General features: G+C 41.9%; 1 long non-coding RNA gene across 1 annotated transcript in view; it reads right to left on the bottom strand.

Annotated features, from left to right (window-relative positions):
• The window catches only part of LOC140714097 (uncharacterized), a 154,755-nt gene extending 139,056 nt beyond the window's left edge, over window positions 1–15,699 (bottom strand). Inside the window, exons 1-2 of the long non-coding RNA XR_012095826.1 lie at window positions 15,525–15,699; window positions 14,476–14,559 (exon numbers count right to left, since the gene is read on the bottom strand). This is a non-coding gene — a long non-coding RNA (uncharacterized lncRNA). The remainder of the gene's footprint in view (window positions 1–14,475; window positions 14,560–15,524) is intronic.
• Between the last annotated feature and the right edge of the window lie 3,096 nt (window positions 15,700–18,795).

The following is an 18,795-nucleotide window of genomic DNA, read 5'->3' as shown; positions in this document are numbered from 1 at the left end:
AACAAAACTACTAACAATTCTATGAATTATACTTTTGTTGCACTACGATCACTGTAATTTCCCTTAGGGAAGTTGTGTTTTTGAACTGTCTGTATGACCTGGAGTTTTTGCAGTATTCTGAAAGTTTTGGCGAAATGGACTCTTGAGAATATAGGTATGGCTGCAGCAACCATTGCTGGAATAGACTTGGGGCCGGATTGAAATTCCAAGCCATATGAAAGTGCTGGGGTCTGGGCCCGACAGCGAAAAACGAACCAATGTTTAGCCAATGCCTAGGGCTCATTGACTCAGGCAGCACTGAAGCTGGATATGCGGTTGTGACCTGCAGCGCTGAACTGGCTGTGTGGCTGTGAACTCACTTTCGGGAACACTGCGTTTCATGTACTGTGTTATTTGTTTTCTTTTTTTGTTCGCACCACTTGTTCATTTTTTCCTGCACACTGGGTGTTTGATGGTCTATATTGTGTGGGTTTGTTTTAAATGGGTTCTATTGTTTCTTTGTTTTGTGGCTGTCTGCAAGACAATGAAACTCAAGATTATATATGGTATACATAATTTGGTAAGTGTACTTTGAACTTTAAGGAAGTACCTTCCCTGCATCTCCCCAACCAATTCCTTTCAAAATCTTACAGCCTCAACAGTGACTCATTCCTCCTTGCATTCTACACAAGGATACCCCTGAATAAGCTACACTTTGTTCTCACCTACAATGTGAAGCTCTGCCAACAATGCACATTGCACTCCCTTTTCAATGTGTATCCACAATGTAAACAGTCGTCAATACTATACACAGCATTGTAAATCCACTCTCTCCTTAACAGCATTATGGGTGTAGCTACACCCAAAGCACTGCAGCGTTTCAAAAAGGCAGCTCACTATCACCTTCTCAAGGGAACTAGTAATGGCAATGTAAAGAACGCATCCGTTAACTGTAGATTTAAAAACAGTTACACATTGCACTATGAACGCAGTTTAATTTCCAACCATCCCTAAAGCGCTGTGAGTTCATTGCCAATCCACAATGTAAGTCCCAGAAAACAGAATGCACTGTAAATCCACCTTAAGTTCTCACTATGCATGCAAATAATGCACTCTCCTTTACATCCAAACTATGAATACGTTAGTAATTCGCACAATGAGTCAACACTGTGGCTCCCTGCTGGTATAGGTAAATCTGCGGAATATCCACAGGTTGAATACCTGCTGATGATGCAGAGTGCACCGTGGATTCCTCTACCAATTTACACAGCAAATTTTTTTTAAAATCACATACTGAAGTTCAAATTCATGGTGAGTCCACACATTGAATCCTGGCTTCAAGTGCACATAGCATTGCTGATCCTTAGAGTGAATCTGTGCAATTATTACAGCAGCACTGTGGAAATGTATTCTGAATCCTTAATAATAGTGTACACTGGGAACTACAGTGTTCAAAATAAATTCTATTATCAGAGTACATATGTCACCACATATAACCCTGAGATTCTTTTTCTCACGGGAATACTCAGCAAATCTATAGAAGAATAACTATAACAGGATCAATGAAAGATCAAGTAGACAACAAATTGTGCAAATGCAAATATAAATAAATAGAAATAAATAACAAGAACATAAAATAACAAGATAAAGAGTCCTTAAAGTGAGATCGTTGGTTGTGGGAACATCTCAATAGATGAGTATAGTTATCCTTTTTTGTTCAAGAGCCTGATGATTGAGGAGTAGTAACCGTTCTTGAATCTGGCGGTGCGAGTCCTGAGGCACTCGTACCTTCTACCTAATGGTAGCAGTGAGAAAAGAGTATGCCTGGGCGGTGGGAATCTCTGATAATGGGTGCTGCATTTCTGTGAAAGCATTTCATGTAGATGTGCTCAATGGTTGGGAAGGCTTTACCTGTGATGTACTGGGCTGAATCCACTACCTTTTGTAGGATTTTCCGTTCAAAGGCATTGGTGTTCCCATACTAGGCCATGATGCAATCAGTCAATACACTCCACTAATCTATAGAAGTTAGTCAGGGTTTTTAATGACATGCCGAATCTCCACAGACTTCTGAGGAAGCAGAGGTGCTGTTGTGCTTTCTTTGCAATTACATTTATATGATGGGTCCAGGACAGGTCGTCTGAGATAGAGACACCCAGGAATTTAAAGTTACCAACCCTGTCCACCTCTGATCCTCTGTTGAGGACTGTCTCATGAACCTCTGGTTTCCCTCTCCTGAAGTCTACAATCAATTCCTTGGTCGTGCTGACACTGAGTGAGAGGTTGTTCATTCAGCCAAATTTTCAATCTCCCCCTGTATGCTGATTCATCACCACCTTCGTTACAGCCCACAACAGTGGTGCCATCAGCAAACCTGAAAATGGTGTTGGAGCTGTGTTCAACCACTCAGTCATGGGTGGAAAGCAAGTAGAGCAGTGCAAGTGCTTGCAAAGTCAGTGTACCCTGCAGGTGCACCAATTCAGGTAAGTGAAGTTTGTCCTTATGAAATTCACAAATCACTAACAAAAACATTAAGATATGAAACAAAAAATAATTATTGCATAATTTCTGTGGGAAAATATAACTCAATACAAAATGTGAAACTCATTTTGTCAATTTTTGTCAAGCTTTCACATTATGGAAAATCTGGATTTGAACGGTTTCTAGAACACAACCCCTCTGTAACTTAGGAGTATGCTGTAAAACACAGCAAATTCACTCCTTTAACCTTCTTGGGAATGGAATAGCACCGAGTTTCTGCTGATAAACTACCTGACTATTCCTCTCTTACAATAAAAAATAAAATATTGTAACTGAGTATTTTTGTCTTGCACTGTACCGCTGCTAAAAACAACAAATTTCACAAAATCCAGTATGTCAGTGATAATAAACCTGATTCTGTAATCTGTACCACACTGTAAGGGCTGTATGAATCCCCATATAATCATTGTAATGTATACTGTATTAAGAATTCACTGTAAAACCCCACTATGAATCTCTGTAAGTAATCCTCACTGTGCTGTGGATCCACTGCACACTGAACCTCTGCCAAGTATGCACATTGTTAAGTGAATACACACTGTGAATCTCTGTTAATCCTCCATGATGCCATATGATGAATTCATGATTAAAAAGCACACTGCCCTGCCAATCCTCCAAGTGAATCTTTGCTAACAATGCCATCCATCCGTTGTGGAACAATGCCTGACGATGCAGATGTTTCGTTTATTTGGTGATACAGTGCAGAGCAGGCCCGCCAGGCCTTTCAAGCCACACCACCCCAGCAACCCATGCCAAACCCAATTAACCCCAACCTAGTCATAGGAAAATTTAAAATGTTCAATTAACCTATCCACTAAGCCTTTGGGCTGTGGGAGGAAACCAGAGGACTCAGAAAAAACCCACGCATTCCACAGGGAGGATGTACAGAGACTCCTTACAGAATGACAGTGGAATTGAACTCCAAATTCTGGAATACCCCAAGCTATAATAACATCACTATGCTGCTGTGGTTTCCTTACCCAAGGAAGGATATGCTGTACTCTGTCTCTCTCCAGCTTAACAAAATAAGGGGTGATGTCAAATTCCCACAGCTCCCTGTAAGGAGTTTGTCTGGGTTTCCTCTGGGTGCTCCAGTTTTCTCCCACAGTCCAAAGGTGCACTGATTGGTAGGTTAATTGATCATTGTAAATTGTCCCATAATTAGGTTAGGATTAAATCAGGGGTTGCTGGATGGCATAGCTCAAATAGCCAGAGGGGCCTAAACCATGCTGTATCTCAGTAAATGAATAAATTACAGAAAATTCAGATGGGGTAGATGCAGAGCCGATGTTTGAATGGGGAGTGTGTGTCTGGAAACAGAAGTCACGGTTTTACTGTAAGTTGTTGGCTGTTCAGTTCTGAGATAAGAACTTTTTCCAAAAGGTGATGAATCTTTGGAACTCTCTAAACCAGAAAGTTGTGGAGGATCAGTCACTGAATCTTTCAGAGAAAACTTTAGATTTAAAGGAAATTAGAATTACAGGGTTAATGCTAAAACCTGGGGAAGATGTTCAGCCATGATCTTATTGAGTGACAGAGAAACTGTGGGGCCTGAATGGTCTATCCTGCTTTGATATCTTGTGTTCCTCCTGTGCTGGGAAATATCTATTACACTTGAAAAGAAAGACATTGTATGACCAAGTGAAGAGTTAATGGTTATAATTATAAGGAATTTCATGCAGGGTTCCCTAAAGGTTAATTTGTAACTTACTAAGAAAGGCAAATGCAATGTTAGCATTAATTTCAAGAGGATTAGAATATGAAAGCAAGGATGTAATGCTGAGGCTTTATGAGGCATTTGTCAGGCCGCACGTGAAGTACTGTGCGCAGTTTTAAGCCACTTATCTAAGAAAAGATGTGCTGGCATTGGAGTGGGTCTAGAGGAGGTTCATGAGAATGAAAAGGAACAAAAGGGAGGTTCCAGAGATGAAAGGGTACGAGCAGTGTTTGATGGCTCTGGGCCGATGCTTGATGGAGTTTCAAAGAAGTGGGGGTTCTCATTGAAAAGCCTAGATAGAGTGGATGTGGAGAAAATGTTTCCTATAATGTGGGAGTCTAAGACTGGAGACCACAGCCTCAGAATAGAGGGACATCCGTTTCGAACAAGGATGAGGAATGTATTTAGCCAGAGGGTAGTGAAATTGTGGAATTCAATGTCAAAGATGGCTGTGGAAGCCAAGTCATTGGACATAGTTAAAGCAGAGATTGATAGGTTCTTGATTAGTCAGGGAATCAAAGGTTATAGGGAGAGGATAGAGAACAGGTTTGAGAGGAAAAATAAATCAGCCATAATGGAATGGCGGAGCAGACTTGATGGGCTGAATGGCTTAATTCTGCTCTTATGTCTTACAGATTTATGCGGTTGAAAGTCTGTAATCAACTAAATTTTTAAAACATGTCTTTTGTCTTTGATTTGAATCTGGAGAGGAATCTGGACCAGCTGGAAAAATGGACTGAAAATGGCAGTTGGAATTGAATGCAGACAAGTGCGAGGTGTTGCACTTCAGTAGAACCAACCAGGGTAGGTCTTACACAGTGAACAGTAGGGCACTGAGGAACACTGTAGAACAATAAGATCTGCAAATACAGGTCCATAATTCATTGAAAGTAACAACATGGGTAGATAGCATCAGAAAGAAAGCTCTTCACACATTGACCTTCACAAATCAAAGTATTGAATGCAGGAGATGGGTTGTTATGTTGAAGTTGTACAAGACATCACTGAGGCCTAATTTGGAGTATTGTGTGCAGTTTTAGTCACCTACCTACAGGAAAGTTGTAAATAATGTTGAAAGAGTACAGAGAAAATTTACAAGGATATTACTGGGACTGGAGGACTTGAATTATAAGGAGAGATTGAATCAGTAAGGACTTTATTCCTTGGAACTTAGAAGATTGAGAGGAGATTTGATAGAGGTATACAAAATTATGAGAGGTATAGACAGGGAAATGCAAGCAGGCTTTTTCCACTGAGATTGAGTGGGACTATAACTTGAGATCATGGGTTAGGGGTGAAAGGTGAAAAGTTTAAGGAGAACATGAGGGTAAACTTCTTCACATAGAGGGTCATGAGAGCATGAAATGAGCTGCCAGTGCAAGTCATGCATGCGAGCTCCGTATCAATGCTTAAGAGAAGTTTGGATAGGTACATGGGTGGTAGAGATATGGAAGTGCAGGTCAAATGGGAGTAGGGAGTTTAAATAGTTCAACACAGACGAGATGGGCTGAAGAGCCTGTTTCTCCGCTGTACTTTCCTATGACTCTAACAGTTGAAAACTGTGTCTCATACAATGTACTTTAAATCCATCCTTTCTCCTTACTACTAACCAGAAGGTTCCCCTTATCAATCCCAGTCAGCTCGTGAATGTTGAAGAATCGTGCGTGGATTGGTGTGTAAGGGGCCTCATAATATCACAGAAAGAGCTGGTTCAGTGGTGCTCACTGTACAGTTTACCCATGAAGGTGAAATGTCCTCACACCTGTCAAATAACACACAAGTAAACAACTCCATTAAATAACCTGGTTTATATAAACACTGCCATTGCAGGGCTGATTCATACGTTGTTCTACCTTTACAGGATAAATTGTAAAGGGGGTTAGGTACTTCTTTTGGAAAAGTGTGGCATTGGGTTGGGATTGTTGAAGCTGACTGGAAATGTCGATTACCCACAGAGAGAGCAGATGAAGTTGGCTCAGTCTGAAGAGTTCTAAACTCAGAGGAATTGCGAGGAGTGGAACTGCGCACGATTGACTGAAGTTGCAACAGTAAAGACAGATAATTGCATGTTTTGAGATTAGGACAGCAGAAATGTGAGTGAGGATGTATCAAACTGTAACAAAACTGCTAAATTTTGCATTAAAGAGAATACATAAATCAGGACGATGAAATTCTCAAAATATCCAAAACAGATGCTTGGACCCAATCCATCAGAACACAGTCCCTATGGCCACATAGGTTTTCTCTGGGTGCTCCTGTTTCCTCCCACAGTACAAAGTTTGGTAGATCAGTAATCAATAGGTTAATTGGTTGCTGTAACTTGATCTTAATATGCAGGTGTGGTGTGGTATGGCGGGGGTGGGGGGGAAAGAGATGTTGAGGAGAATGTGAGGGAATAAAATAGGATGAGTATATATGGGTGGGTGAAGGGCCTGCTCTGTGCTGTATGTCTCGATGACTCTGATACTTATATCAGACAATTCCTGAGAGACAGCTGAGATACAATTCCTGAGAATCAGACAGCATTGAGAACCTCTGCCATCATTTGTAAGATGAAGGCTGATAACTCCGTAACGTCACCCTCTGACTACCCACAGTAAACACGTAGCCTGATTATCAATCAATAAATAAGTATTAATCTCACTGATGTTAGGTGGTTAGAGTAACTGATACAAGAGCGGCACTGCTGCTCACTAGCTGAACTAAAGCCCCTACATAAACTTGGAAAATTGGCTCCCCTTGTAAAATCAGATGTAACAAGCCTGGGTGCTTTCCTTGATTCAGATTGCATTTTAAATCCCACAAAAAGTAAGTGACCAGAGCAGCATTTTTACTTAAGAAATATTGCACAGGTACATTCATTTCTGTCATTTAATGATGCTGAAAAACTAATTTACACCTTAATATCTAAAAGACTGCAATGCACTTTTCACTGGCCTTCCAAATCAATTTTTTGGAAAAACTTCATCTCATTCAGAACACCACTGCTAGACTTATAACTGAAACCAGGGAGCCTATCTATTCTAACTATTCTGCTTTGGCTTCCTGTGTCTTTTAGAATTAATTTTAAAGTTCTCTTACTTGCTTTTAGAGTTCTCAATAGTCTGGGGCTGGAACATATCACAGAATCACTTATGTTTTATAATCCTGCTCGAGCTCTCAGGTCTTCTGCCGCCAGTCTCTTAAATTGAAACAATCTTCTTCAAAAGATAATTAGCAGGTCAGCTTTTTTGAACTATACTCTTAAACTGTGGAATTCAATCCCTAACACTATAAGAGATGCAGACTGAGCTAACACTTTTAAATGCCAGCTCACAACCTATTTATTTAACCTTGCTTTTAACTAACATCTTTTATTTTCATGTTTATCTTATTTTACCATAAATCTTTACCCCACTATAAAGTCTCTATGAAAACTGCTCTATAAATTATTATTATTAAAATTTGAAGGGGAAATCATTCATTATCTCACCCTGAGAAAAAGCAAAAAGGAAAAGCTGGAAGGTAAAACCCGAGTCTGAGCCTTGGACGAAGGCACAGTTGGTCTCCAGTGAGAAAGTGGATGATTAGCCTGAGTTCTCCAGTATAACTCCATTAAACTATCAGTAATTAACTGATTACTTGCTGAATTGATTAATTAATAATTACCTCATCAAAAACTAATCTACCTTCCAGTTGTTTTAAATGTGACCAGGGTCCAATGACTGAGCTAGTGGAAGGCACCTGAAGGATTACAGATGAAAGGCAGTAGCATGTGGTTTAAGATTCACAATTTTCACAGGGACTGAAAGACCTTGAAAGTCAAAAATAGAAACAAATGTTTGAAGCACTCATGAGATCAAACAGTATCTTACTACTCTTCCACCGGAACCATTCTCTTTCTCTCTTTCGCTCTCCCTACAGAGGCTGCCTCACATGCTGGGTGTTACCAGATTTCTGTTTTTGATGCAGATTTTCAGCATCTGCAATTGTTTTGTTTGTCACTGAGGCTTGGGAAGTGAGAGAGAGGAAATGGAAAGCTAGTAACCATTGCTCACCGTTGTGGGTGTAGGGATAACTCCGGGCTCACAAGCAGGAGGATGGAGAGTTTTCTTAATGATATAATAAGAGTAATTAATCTAGCAGAAATGGCTGATAATGGAATGAATTAAGTCACAATGAATAGTGAATTAATGAAAGAAAAACAGGAAATTGTGAGTATGTTAGAGTAAAGTAACAGTTTAATATAGGAATAACTATAAGAATCTTCATTTAAAAAGTTTACACATTCCATTTTAGATAGGGCTGGATAAGCGGATCCACTCAAAAAACAAGATTGAAATGCCTGTTCCCAGGCAGCTGAGAATGATATGTGTACAATGCCTGGTAACTGGTTAATAAAGCAAACCCACCACAATTTACAGAATTGGCAGGAGGGATATGTACTTGAGTGCAGAATTGATGAACATTTAACATAATTAACAGATTAGGAAATTTCACCTAATGTGTAAATTAAGGTAGTTAATTAAAGCTCACGTAGTTTATCACACATGTTATGATCCTCCCAATGGTATGATATCAGGGCCAGTACTGAGACTTCCTCTCATCACTCTGACTCACTGCAGATTACTCCTGATTAGTGTGGAAAGTACTGGATGGGTATTAAACGGGACAATGATAATAACAGGACTGTGAGATAATTCATCTTGTCTATTTGTGACAAGGTTGGTGGAGAGTAGCTCCCAAGAACTGGAGGGATATCAGTTAGTAACCTGGCCCTGGAGACTACACACCCAGGGCAGTATGTAGACTGCGGGATGTCTGGAAGCAGGACAGATTGCACCATGCCCCTGCCATCAGGGAGGTGTGATATTGTTCATTCAGCTTGTAGCTGTAACAACTGATAATATACTTGATCTATTGAAACTGGACAGTACTACGTGGGCAGCAAATTCTAAAACACTTACACCAAGAAATGAATATTATGATACATTGTCAAATTTAAATCTGGGAAAAAATTAGCAAATTTGAATCTATCACTGGCTTATTTTAAACTGAGTCCCATTTTAAAAGAGCAAAATTATTGAATGCTCCCAAAATGTATTGGGAGAATTAAAACAAATATGAAATGAGAACCTACCTGGTGAAACTCTGCTAATAATCCACACTTCACTGTAACTGCACATCATACACCAAATCCCAGAAATAACCCACACTGCACACTGAATCCCAGAAATAACCCACACTGCACACTGAATCCCAGAAATAACCCACAACCCAAACCAAATCCTGTAAATAACCCTCACTCCACACTGAATCCCAGAAATAACCCTCACCCCATACTGAATCCCAAAAAGAACCCTCACCCCACACTGAATCCCAGAAACAACCCCACCTCACACTGAATCCCAAAAAGAACCCTCACCCCACACTGAATCCCAAAAAGAACCCTCACCCCACACTGAATCCCAGAAACAACCCCACCTCACACTGAATCCCAAAAAGAATCCTCACCCCACACTGAATCCCAGAAACAACCCCACCTCACACTGAATCCCAAAAATAACCCCACCCCACAATGAATCCCATAAATTACCCACACCTCACAATGAAATAACTCACTCCCCATCATGAACTGATGGTGTGAATCAGTTTTGATAATGCAAAAAGTATTGTGAATCCAAGCTCCAGAGCCAAAGTTCAAAGTAAAGTTATTATCAAGGTACATATATGGCATCATATACAACCCTGAGATTCATCTTCTTCTAGAATGTAAATGCAAGAACCATAACAGAATTAATGAAATAACACATCCAACAGGGCAGACAAACAGCTAACATGCAAAAGACAACAAACTCTGCAAATTCAAAAGAGAAAATAATAATAAATAAGCAATAAATATTGAGAACATGAATTGAAGATTCTTTGGAAGTGAGTCCATAGGTTGCAGGCACATTTCAGTGATGGGGCAAGTGAAGCTGAATGAAGTTGAACCCACTGGTTCAAGAGTCTAATGGTTGAGGGATAATAGGTGCTCCTGAACCTGGTGGTCTGGGACCTGAGGCTCTTATACCTCTCCTGTGATGGTTGAGGGGTAATAACTGCTCCTGAACCTGATGATGCAAGCCCTGAGGCTCCTGTACCTTCTGCCTGATAGCAACAGTGAGAAGAGAGCGTGTCCTAGGTGGTGGGGATCTCTGATGATGGATGCTGCTTTCCTGCGACAGTGTCTCATGTAGATGTGCTCAGCAGAGGAGAGAGCTTTATCCATGATGAACTGGGCCATATCCACTACCTGTTGTAGGCTTTTCCATTCAAACATATTGCTGTTTCCATACCAGACTGAGATGCAAATCAGTCAATATAGTCTCCACCAATAAGAAGTTTGTCAAAGTATTAGATGTCATGTTGAATCTTCACAACTTCTAAGGAAGTAGAGGTTTCTTTGTAATTGCATTCACTTTCTGGGCCCAGAGCAGAGCCACTGAAATGATAACACGAAGGAATTGAAAGTTGCTGACCCTCTCCACCTTAGATCTCCCGATGGGTGCTGGCTCCTGGATCTCCAGTTTCCTCCTCCTGAAGGCAATAATCAGCTCCTTGGTTTTGGATTCACCTGACAATTCACATAGCACTGTGCTGTGTGTCCTGCTAATAAATTACTCTGTGAATCGACAGTAAGCTCACACAGTGAATGCCGGCTGGTGGTACAAACAGTACTTGGAAGCCACACTACGAAACCTTGTAAGCAATGTACACTTGAATTTGCACTGTGAATACCGGTATATACTGTAATCAGAGTCATGTTTAATATCACTGACACAGCAAGTCATGAGATTTGTTGTTTTGTAGTATTAGTTCAGTGGCATACATAAAACAAGCTATAAATTAAAAATATCTATATCTATACAAGTCTTAGGCATGTATATATAGCTAGGGTACCAATGACTTTTGCATAGTACAGTAGTATTTTTATGCAGAGAGCAAGCTTGTAAATTTGGTGGAAACAGAGCAAGTTGGGAATGGAGAGCGTGGAGTACGGCGGGAAAAGTGTGGGACAGGTAGCAGAGGAGTGCCAGGAGTTGGGGGGGGGGGGTGTGGCGTGAGTGCAGACAGTCACCCAGCCCTGAGACACCAGGCATGGTCATTTGACTCCAAACAATTGGTTTATTGATCATTACAGAATGTCTTTCTGGTGCTTCCCGCTCCCTCCCCTCTCCCTGTACCCTTCCCACTCTCAGTCCACTATATATATATATGTGTGTGTGTGTGTGCGCCTCAGACCTTTACATACTACTATATACATATATCCATCTATATATTAAATTAACTAAGTAGTGCAAAGTCACATTGACTGATTCAACCATATTTTAAATGCAAGCTGCATAGTGAATGCACACAGTAAGCACCTGCTAAACCAATGGATCTACACTGCAACACACACAAAATGCTGGTGGAACACAGCAGGCCAGGCAGCATCCATAAGGAGAAGCGCTGTCAACGTTTCGGGCCGAGACCCTTCCACCAGCATTTCATGTGTGTTGTTTGAATTTCCAGCATCTGCAGATTTCCTCGTGTTGGCTCTACACTGCACTTCTTCCAGTGCTAAATGTATTCCTTTTCAGAGGTAAAAAGATTTATCATTGTTATATGTTTCTGAGGTATACTGAAAACTTCCTTTTGCATGCCACCCATACAGATCATTTCAATAACACAGAATAAAATGTTACTGTTACAGAAAATGTGTAGTACAGGTAGAGAATAAGATGCAGAGGCCATGATGAGGTAGATTCCATCCTTACTGCATTAGGGAACCATTCAATAATCTTATAACAGTGGAATAGAAGTTGTCCTTGAGCCTGGTGTTTTCAGTCTTTTGTATCCTCTGCCCGATGGGGTGGGGGGGGGGGGAGAAATTAGAAAGTCCAAAGTGGACAAGGTTCTTCATTATACTGGCTGCTTTACAAAGGCAGTAAGAAGTGTAGACAGATTCCATTGAGGGGTAGCTGGTTTCCATAATGTGCTGAACCATGTTTATTTTGGTCATGTGCAAAGCAATTGCCATACCAAGCTGTGATGCATCTGGATAGGATTCTTTCTATTGTGTATCAGTTAAAATTGGTGAGGTTCAATGGTTCAATTTCTTTAGCCTTCCAAGGAAGTGGCGGTGCTGCTGAGTCCTGACGAAGGGTCTCGGCCCGAAACGTCGACAGCGCTTCTCCCCAAGATGCTGCCTGGCCTGCTGTGTTCCACCAGCATTTTGTGTGTGATGCTGCTGAGCTTTTCTGATGTGGCATCTATGTGTAGGATCCGGACAGGCTATTGGTGGTATTCACAGCCATATATGGTGTTCCAAATGTGCACCAGGGTTTTGCAGCGAAAAATCCTCTAATTATATTCAAGATAGGAACAATGTACCTGTAGACCTCCTGCACTATGAACTTCTGCAAAGCAGACTAGCACTCAGCTCTACATGGTGTGTATCTGAAATAACCACAGAAAATGCTGCAAACACTCAGCAAATCAGGGAGCAGCTGTGGAGGAAGAACCTTTCAGGCTACCTTGCTAGCTGAGTGTTACAGCAGTGTTAGATTTTCAGCATATGCAGGTTTTACTCCTTTCCACTGTCCAAAAGAGGACGGTACCATTGAACAACACTGCCACGGGTGACATCCTCAAGATGGTCCACAAGACTGCTTCATTCACTTCTTTTACATTTTTTTTCTTTCAAAATGTGGTTCTGGTACTGTTGGAGCCTGAGGTCTACAATTCGATTGTGTTTTTTGGGATGACTGAGTGATCCTGGCACTTTGCTGTCTCTGAGAGGGTTCAGAGAAGCTTGGAGCCCATGATCGACTCCATTCCTTGCTGATCTCGCCAATTAAAGCGTCAGGGAAGATCGAAAACATCGAAATGAGCATGGAAGGCAAGTGTTCAACGCCATCTTCCAGTCTGTCAATCGCTGCTGCCGGAGAAGGTGTCCGCCTACGATAGTCTCTTGCTTCCTCTGGCTCACTGTTCCCGAAGGATGGCCCCTGCTTTTGAATGATCTCTCTCTCCCCCCCTATATATATAATAAATAGACGTTGAATCCTTTGTTGTTACCTGAACTGAAATATTTTAGAACCCCACAGTTTCTGAGGACCTTCACAGAAACCAGCTGGGCATGACTGACAACGACTCATCCAATAAAATATTTCAGTTAAAACAAATATTTGTGAGTTTTCTATAAAAGCACATTGTTTTTGTAATGACGCAGATAGTACTGCTGCTTAACAGCTCCGGAGCCCTGGGTTCAATGCTAGCTGTGTGGAGCTTGCACATTCTGCCTGTGAATGCATAGGTTCCCCATGGGTGTTCCAGCTTCCAGCCACAACTCAAAGACGTGCGGGTAGGTTAACGTACCACTGTAAGTTCCTCATGTGTAAGTTAATGACAAAAATAAAAGGGAACTGAAGTGACAAAGAGATTAAGTTCCAGGAATACAGTTAAATAAAGACAGATTGTTTCCATGGACTCTTTCTGTGCCATTATTAATTCATACCAGGTATAACTCTATACCTGTTAAAGGTCTCTGGAAGAAACGGTGATGCTTTACCCTCTCTGAGCTCTTCACCACATGTCATCTGGGGCGGCGCAGTAGCATACTGGCTAACACAACGTTTTGCAGTGCAAGGGACCCAGTTTCAATGCCCGTTGCTGCCGGTAAGGAAAACATACACCCTGTGAGTGTACTGGTGTCTTCCGGATGCTCCGGTTTCCTCCCACAGTCTAAAGACATACCAGTTGGTAGGTTAATTGGTCACTGTAAATTGTCCTGTGATTAGGCTAGCATCAAATCGGGGGATTGCTGGGCTCGAAGGTTCAGAAGGGCCTATTCTGCACAGTATTTCAATAAATAAATGTCATTCTATTTAATTCATGGAAATTATGTCAGATTTTGTCCAAAAAAACATTGACATTGAGCCTATTTGAGAAGATGAACTGTTGGCTGAAGTCAGGCAAAGCTGCCCAGCCCAGCTCGACTGTGCAGAATCACCTCACTGCTTCAGGATTCGTTTTATACACTTCTACTTAGCAGGGTGACACTGACAGATGTGGTGCCTTGCAGATATTGTAGCAGGATTATATTATACTTCATAGCAATCATTCTAACAAATCATTTCATCAAACAGTGTTGTGAACCATCTATCCTGTTTAGTTAAATATATATTTTTTTCAGTGCAATATGTGTAGCACAGTAATAAAGTGCTATTTACCTAATAGAAACACAGCTCCTTCCATGATTCTGATCTGCTCTGTGTTCATGGTGTACGCCCCAATTTCTGCACAAGATTGGGGTTCTGTAAAGAGCACAATTAAACATTTGCTTTCAGACTAAACAATCAGCATTAAATAAAGGACTTTGAGCAATCAGTGGGCTGGAAGCACATAGCTCCTACTAGAGAGACAGTGCGTAACTTGTGCCAAAGTTAGCGCTTTGTTCGGTGAGAGTTTTGCAGCTTTCCACCGCCCCCCCCCCCCCCCATACCTCCTGCCTCCAGCAGTCATTTTTTAAGTGGTGCGGCCAATGGAGATGTAAGCGCAAGTGCTCTGTTCATCTTTTTCTTTCAATCACTGGGGAAGTGACAGGACCTCCTCATTAGGCCTAATAAACCAGCCCAGTGCGAATGGCAGAGCTGCATCTGTCGGGGGCTGGGGTGACCCCCTGTTCCAGGTGCTGCCTTGGGCAGTCCTGCACTTGCTTCATAACCGGCACATTACAGTCCTACTCATATCATATTCAAATGCAAAGAACATGTTTCTCATGATTTGCAGGTCAGGAACAAAAGAGGCTGTCTAATCAAACGTGCCTGACAATTTGTTGCCTTGACATTAAAAGCAGCGAGTGGTGGGACTGCTCCATTTCACTACATTACTTACAGCTATCTCTTTGAATTGAAGAAGAAACATTTCTTTGTTAAGAAAATTAAAAATTCATCAGAAAGAAACCCGTCAGAGGTCCAGCGGAATGTGTTTTGTGATGGAACCAACATTTGTAAAAGTTCCAGCTCCTTAAGCAATGATTGTTATTGATGGCTGCCTTATTAAGAGCTGCAGGAGCAGGCTGGCATTGGGAGGGGGAGCCTCCTGCCTGTACAGGCACTTGTGAGGTTCGTTATGGTGTGACAGCGGGTCTCTGCTGCTGGTGCTGGAGAAGGAGCTGAGCACATTAAATGACTGGATGTTAAGGTTGCTCATTTATATTCAGCTGCGAACATTTCATAAACTCTGACACCATCTCCTCACAAATAAGACAAAAGCTCACCTTCAGAGAGTTCCCAGCAGCTGATGGCCTTCACAAGCTGGTTAATAGAGATCTGTCTTGTTTCCCCAAAGAGTCAAACCAGTGCAAAGTTTCTCACTCCTGCAACTGTTCCCGTGGACACGGGGAAACCAATGTTCAGGGAGGTCAAAGAATAAAGGAGTAGGGAAAAGAAGTATCAGGGCAGTAAAAAGCCAAGACTGATACCTACATCCCTCTGCCCCTTCCTAATAGTGCAGCCATGACGTCATTTCCAAGGTGCCTCATTGGCCGTCTAAGACTTTGGAGCATTCCAAGAATTTGTCACAGAAATTCAGTTGACATTAAAAGCAGCTCCTGCTTCAGATTTGATACAGGTCACTACTAAATCCAAATCATGTGTATGACTGATTTCCATGTTTTTCAGTGTTTATTTTTGTTGTCACAGGGTATGATAACACTGTGAATGTGTGTTGTCTAGGGTTGTTTTGTGATTGTGAAAGTGTATTCACAGTTGTTTGATGCTGTGAAAGTGGTGACTGGGAGATGTTGATTTTTGCTAGGTGTTATTTTATCATGAAGGTTTGTTCTCAGGAGATGTCATTTCAACATTGTGTCACTGTGCAGCTGGGTCATTTGTCAGAGAAAGCATCCAGCATTGCAAATTTGAGATTAATGAAATTATCAAAGTACAGGGCACAAAATGAGGGAGTTCACCCGGTTGTGCATCAGTCTGTTGACTCTTTCTCCTTTATTTCCCACTGTCCTGAAAATTATGATGTTTTGTGATGATTGAATTGCTCTTTGAAAGCCCTAGTTGCTTTCAATTCCACTCATAACCACTCTTGATATAAAGATTGTCTTTCCATCCTCGCATTCAACTACCTCCCTCTTTTGCCCTCCCTAAACCCATCAGCGTATGTCCACCTCAATGAAATCTCCTCTCAACCTCCTCTGCTCTGAAACCCAGCTTCTACAGTTTAACCCTGGAGCTGAAATCCCTGATCCCTGGAACCATTCATGTCACAGCTGCTAGAGTTGAAACCAAACTGCCAGAGGGACGTGGCAGGCCAAGTAGCATCTGTAAAGGCAGAGGGATAGTCAACGTTTGATACCATGCATTGGGACTGAGCCCGTAGAGGGAAGAATGAAGAGAGGTAGGGCTGATACATGATAGTAGAACCATTTGAAGTACAGAATAGTGGGCAGATGGATACACACCTACAGCTGTCACCTCAGGTTCAGAGTAGTTAAGACAGGCTCAAATGTATCTAAGATGGTTTTGTACATCAGTCTACTGAGAAATAACTACAGAACACACAATATGTTGGAGGAACTCAGCAAGTCAAGCAGCGTCCACAAAGAGGAATAAACAGCTGATGTTTCAGACCTGGAAAGGAAGGTGGAAGGTGGCAGAAGCCAGAATGAGAAGGTGGCAGGAGGGGAAGGAGTACAAGCTGGCAGCTGATAGGTGAGGGGGAAGATGGGTGGGTAGGGGAGGGGGGTATTAAGTGAGAAGCTGGGAGAGAATAGGTGGAAGGTTGAAAGAACTGAAGATGAAGGAATCTAATAGGAGAGGATAGGGGACTAAGGAAGAAAGGGAAGGAGGAGGGGAATCAGAAGGAGTGATAGGCAAGTGAGAAGGGAAGGGGGTGAAAGAACATGGAACTGACTACCTTCAATTTTGCAAACACACGGGAATCTGCAGATGCTGGAAATTCAAACAACATACACAAAATGCTGGTGGAACACAGCAGGCCAGGCAGCATCTATAAGGAGAAGCACTGTCGACGTTTCAGGACAAGACCCTTCGTCAGGACACAATTCAATTTTGTTTTGTTTTGTACTATGAGAAAGGGGAACTGGATAATTTTCTTGTAAAGGGTGACCAGGGTAGCACACTGGTTCAGCATGCAGTGCTGCTGTGTCGTTATTTCAGGAACCCCCCCCCCCCCAGTCCAATTCTGTAGTCGAGTTCTGACTATATCGAGTACGTACTCATGTTTCTTCCCACACCCCAAACACCTACCTGGTTAGGATGAAAATCAGCTCTTCATGAGGGAAGTGGCAAAAAGACTAAAGAGGAATTGATGTGTCTGTGGGAGGGAATGAGCTGCAGAGCTACAGAAAAATCAGGGAAAGGAGGAAATGGAATTAATGAGAATACCCCACAGAGCCAGCATGTATTCTCTGTGCGAACTCACCAACTTCGGTGTCATAATAGGTAAATAAATTAATCTGATAGAATTTAACTTCAAATCAATCGGAAAATAGGCTCTTAAATCTAAACATGGGCCATATGAAAGAACAGGGAGAGGGTTGGCTGTGGTTGATTGAGAGGGGCCAAATGGACAGCATTCAAAGAAACAATGCATCAATTACAGAAGAAATACACTCCTTTAAGGCACAGAAACACAGTGGGGAAAGTGGCCGTCTGTTGAAAGTAGGGATGGTTTTAAATCCAAGGAAGAAACTTATAAAGATGCCAGAAACAGCATTAGGCTTGGAGTTTGTGCATATTTTAAAAGTTAGCAAAGAAGGACCAAGAAATTGTTGCAGAAGGCAACTTGGAGTTTGAGAATAACCTGGTGAGAAACATAAAGCAAACAGGTATTTAAAATGGAAATGACTAGCTAGGCCAATGCTGATGCCTCACTGAAAGAGACAGAATTTATAATGAGGAATGGGGCATGTCAGAGGAACTGGACCATGTTTAAGTTCAAAGGGACCTATTACAAAATGCTGATATGTAAATACAGTAAGTATTTTGACTTAATTTTAGTACAAAAGGATTTGAACACAGAAGTTGAGGTATGATTCTGTGATTGTGTAGGGCCTTGGTGAGTCTGCAGCTGTACTACTGTGTACTGGCTGTCTTCTGACCCGACAAAGGACATGCTTGTAATGGAGGGCATGCAGCAAAGATTCACTCCACTGGGTGCACAGATAGTGGGGTTTACCAAATGAGCAGCGGTTAAGAGGGGCACAGAGGTGCAACAGTTAGTACTTCCGCCTCACAGCTCAAGTGGCCCGATTCCAATGCTGACCTCCATTGCGAGTAGTGACCACACACGTTCCTGCACTCCTAAAGATATGCTGGTGGGTAACTGGCCAACTGAAAATTGCTCCTTCTGTAAGTTAGAGGCAAAAGGAATCAGTGTAAGTTGATGGGTGCTTGTGGACATGAACAAGTTATACAGGGAAGTAAAGAGGGGAGCTGGGACTAATGAGATTGCTCCCAGTGAGCTGACATGCACCCAAATGGTGTGAATGATCTCCTTCTGCATCATTATTA

Source organism: Hemitrygon akajei, chromosome 21 (genome assembly GCF_048418815.1).
Source record: "Hemitrygon akajei chromosome 21, sHemAka1.3, whole genome shotgun sequence".
In the NCBI taxonomy this organism is placed as follows: Eukaryota; Metazoa; Chordata; class Chondrichthyes; order Myliobatiformes; family Dasyatidae; genus Hemitrygon; species Hemitrygon akajei.
The sequence above is the reverse complement of the archived record's forward strand: the minus strand, read 5'-3'. Positions and strand labels throughout refer to the sequence as shown.